This window comes from Morone saxatilis, unplaced genomic scaffold, assembly GCF_004916995.1.
Source record: "Morone saxatilis isolate NCDOM2014 unplaced genomic scaffold, NCSU_SB_2.0 Contig9, whole genome shotgun sequence".
In the NCBI taxonomy this organism is placed as follows: Eukaryota; Metazoa; Chordata; class Actinopteri; family Moronidae; genus Morone; species Morone saxatilis.
Window position 1 is genome coordinate 4,708,321 of NW_023340268.1, and position 4,802 is coordinate 4,713,122.

A 4,802-nucleotide genomic window follows, 5' to 3' on the forward strand; every position below is an offset into this window, starting at 1 on the left:
AAGTTTAAATATTTTAACTTTGGAAGACAATGCCATCTACTGTTACCGTTGTATTCTCTGACCAAGAAGACAGGTTCAACTGTTTTCACAAGTTGAGCAGTAACCATAATAAACTAACTATGTTGAGAGAAAATCAGTTTAGCGTCCCTTTAATGAGGGTGAAAACTTGAAAATGAATTTGAGAGAGAGAGAGGGGTTGAAATATAGTGAGAGGAAGGTCATCAAATGGGGAGAAAACCATACTGAAGAGGTAGGGAAGTAAGTGTGTGTGTGTGTGAGCTCCCTGTTCCTGCAGCAGAGCCCCATCAGTCAGGCTTTTTGGCAGCAGAACAAACCGGGCAGAGTTACTTTTTAGCGGGTGTTCCCCTCTTCTCCTCTCCACGGCCTTTTACTGTCACACAGGGATCTAAATGATGAGGACACGCAGAACATGCAGATGTTTGCAATATCTCTCTAATATGAACTCTCTCATACGGACGCACCTGGCTCTGATTTGTCTGAGATAGAGCATGTAGCATGTGCACTTGACATCAGTTTTTATGTGTGCAGAAAGATACTTAAAGAAAAGAGAGAAGAGGAGGAGGAAGGAGGGAGGGAGGGGGTTGTAAGTAAAAACAGAGCAACTGTCGCTCACATGCCCGACACAGAATGATAATCAGGGCCCGGGCTGCTTTTGTACATGAGCAGCTTTGGTTTTGGGTGACAGCGCTGGTAGTGTTGTTTTACAGTCAGTCTGCAGTTGGAAATAAAAACCAGACGAGGTGGGCTCCGTGGCCAAAATCAGTCCCCCCGGTAATTAAAAGTGCCTGCTGAGAGCTCTTTACTACACGCAGCCAGATCACTGATCATCACTGGCCGATCACATCAAAAGGAAATGACACAGGACACAAGGCAAGCCATTAGTGAGTCGATTTCCCCAAAAAGATCACAGGCAGTCATTGGGCGGTTGATTACCTACAGATTGTCTGTTCTTTCTCCACCTTTCCGAGACACTCTGAAACACACTTTTATTTATAAAATCCTGATCTGTGGTCAACTATTTAATGCCACAATGATTTGATTTGATGCATCTCATGTCTCACATATTGCCCCCTTTTTCCCCCCTTTTATTTGTCAGTTAAAGATAGACTTGGGCACAACAGCGGCCACTGTGGCCACAAGTGGTAATTACAGGATAAAGGCAAAAAATAAGTTTGCCTTCATTTTCCAAGATTCTCTTACAGCAAAAGTTTTACAGAAAAATTCACTCTCATGTTAGTAAATATGAAGCTACAACCATCAACCAGATAGCTTAGCTTAGCATAAAGACCGGAAACAGGGGGCAACAGCTAGCCTAGCTCTGACCAAAGGTACCTCTACCAGCACCTCTAAAGCTCACTGATTAATGTGTTATATGTTGTTTGTCTAAAAAGTGAAGAGTAAGAGTTTTACAAGGGATTATGTGTGTATTATTTCTCATTCTGTTTGTGCTAAACTAAACTAACTGGCTCTTTATGTTTAATTCACAGATATAACACCAACTGTCTGCCAGAAGGTAAATAAGTGTATTTCTCAAAAAGTTGAACAGTTTGTTCAACAGAGATCAATGTGCTTTTCTGTGACATGCTCAAATGTAGTGTTGCTATCTGATTAAATGGATTAATCCAAAAAATTTGCATATAGACTATAAAATGATATTTCTCACTGCACTCCAGACAGGTCAGTCCAAACAAATATGACTTTATAAATACCCATAATCCTTAAAAAATAGTATTAATTTATAAATGAGGTTATTCTTGCATATGGAGGCCTCTTGAAGGCAAATTAGCAGACAGAACAGAACACAAAAAAGGTCCTTAAACACTCCTTAAAGCCTTAAAATCCCATGAAATATACAACAGTGAAAACAAAAAGACTTATTCTATTATTGCTTTGTGTTGAAGCAAACAAGAAACACACTCTCAAGTGAATGTCAAGTAAACGTATTTATAGTGAAGAAAAGTGGAATTTCCTCCTCAGATGAAAACTTTGTTGACCCAGCTTTGATGATTTTTATCTTTTTAGATCAGATGAAGAAAAAAAGGAAGGAGAGAAGGGAAGAAGGAGAAAAAGAGAGGTTTTTTTTGTTTTATATAAAACAAACTTAAACAAGGCTGTTTTTATAGAGTTCCTGTAGAGTTGACCTTTCTGAGATGAAACACTTTTTACAAGAGAAAACACAAAGTTTATAAGACTTTTTTAGGTTTAATAACTAAAATATACAATAATAAATCTTGTGCAGCCATCAGATAAATGTAGTGGATACATTTAGAATATTTCCACACCTAGGTCATGTGCTATCAATTAATTGTAGAATCTCCATGACAGCTGCCAACTGAGCAGTGGTGGAATAAGCATTGAGATCTTTGAGACCACAATATAAAAAATCCCAATTAAATACAGAAGTATTAGCAAGTACTCATTACAAAAAATCACCTTACTCAGAGTGGTATTGGTGCATGTAAGCAGCATTTTAATGTCATGGTCGAGTTCATTTTAGCTAAAGTAATATACTGTTTTGTAGTTTAATTCATAAGAATAGTTTGTCTGTGGATGAACGCTGTGAGATATGGTGGAAAGCTCTGTGAAAAAAAAGGTTAATATAGGCTCAATACGATATTTCCCTCCATAATTTAGAGCCATAAACTTGAGTAAATGTCTGTAGTTACTTCCTCACTGTTTTAACAAACTTTGAAATCTAATAATGTTTTAGATTGGTTTTCCCTTCTTCAGTCTCGCTCTTCCTCACTCTGTAAAAAACAGACATTCAGGGATCCTCTGAGGTGCTGAAGGCTGGACATTTTTTGAACACCTTATTAAATGAGTTGCAGGTGCAATCAGCAAGACAACACCACTTTCAAACCTCGGCACAATCGCCCTCCTTACTGTAATTTATTCCCCTTAAAGAAATGTGGGGGCGAGTGGCATTTGGGCAGAGAGAGGGGGGAGCTGAGTCTTTGGGTCAATAAAAATCAAAAAAGCAGTTATTGACTTTGAAGCCCTTTGCCGTTTGAGGGAAACCCAAAACCGGGCCGATTGTGGCGAGTCGCTCTGGTTGAGGCCGGAGAGGAAATGCAGTGTGACACTAACAGGCTGAAGGAGGAAGTGTTGATGGACTGAATTAAACAAGGGGGGGAGAAAGGGGTTGAGGGGGTGGTGGGTGAGTTTGTGGGGGCATGACACTAATGTTTTCCATTGACAAGACGGAAAAGCCCCGCTGCTATACCACACACACACACACAGAGTCATAAATTCATGCATTTATTCACAGTGAAGCCGGAGCAGGGGCACTTTCCCATGAACGTACACAAACATTTGGTTTAAACTGAAGCTTGAAGTCTGATTGAAAGGTGAAAGATCCATCCAGTCAACATTTACCAAATTGCTCTGATACAAAGTTTCCCAGAGCAGTTTGATTAAAGTCTTAAAAACAACCATCATTCGCCCTGGACTGAAAGAAAATAATAAAGATTTAAACATATTTCAGGCTACTGTGACTCAGAGGTACACAAGCTGTCTGTTTCCAATTATGGCTTTTGAGCAGTTTGAGGAAATGTGTGGTAACTTCAAGAGGAAATATTTTACATGTCATGGATGTAATAGAGGAGCATTGTACTTTGTATAAACTGCTGGATCTGGGTTTTATCTGCATGCAGAAAAATGCAGCAGTGAAAACAAAGAAGTAGTGAATGTGGAGAGAGTGTTGATGGGAAAACAAGCAGATGCTGAACAGAACAGAAGCACAAACATGTTTAAATGAGGATTTTCACTTTAAAGGTTCTTTTTTTAAAACAATATGTATATACAATATAGGTTTATTGGGGTTTTCAATTGTAGGCACAAACAGCATATTAATTAAACCATGACAGTAAAGGCAAGTAAATAAAAACACAGTAATTAAAACAGGTAAATACACTAAAGATACAGTAATTAAAAGGTGCAGAAATCTTAAAGATTACATGGGTTAGTTCACTTTATAATCTTATTCCAGTTCCCTCAACCTAGTCCCAGTCTTATTGATCATTACCAACATTTTCAGTTCCCCAGATATTTCCAAAACCTCTCAGCCTTTCCTTTAGTAATGTATGTTAATTTTCCCATAGCGACACATGACGATAGATCCTTTAATATATTGATTCATACTTGGTTTGTTGACATTTTTCCCATCCTGTAGCCTATTGCTCTCTCAGCTTGTAAGAGACACAAGTGGATTAAATGGATCAGTGTGGTATTTAGTGGTATCTGGTGGTGAAGTTGCAGATTGGAACCAACTGAAACCCCCACACTCATGTAGGAGAAACTATTCATGTTCAAACTTTGAAAAACTTCTTAGTTGTGCCTTTTACAGAGTATTTAAGTTTTATAAGTGTTATGCCTTATCAAGAATGCAATGGTGGGTTGTAATACTTCCACTGTAACAGCATTAGCCTTCGTGCTAGTGAGGAAATCAGCCTGAGCCGCTGACAGTGAGACCTCCATAGGAGCTCCCACATATTGCTATTGCTGCTCTGGTTGTATTTCTTTATCACAGATATATGAAACGGTCTCGAAGATAGCAGCCCAGAATGCAACCAGGGACAAAGGGTGACTTTGTCTTGATGGTGAAAATGTTGGTTTAATTAAAACAACTTTAAAACCTTGTGTGTGCCATTATGCTTCGGGGCTTTAATGGTTTAACTGGTTTCTGCATCTTAAATAGTTAAGAGTGTCCTGTCTTATTGGGTTTTTAAAATACCATCTTTACCATAGGGGTTATTTTACTTCTTACAGATCACTGTAATATT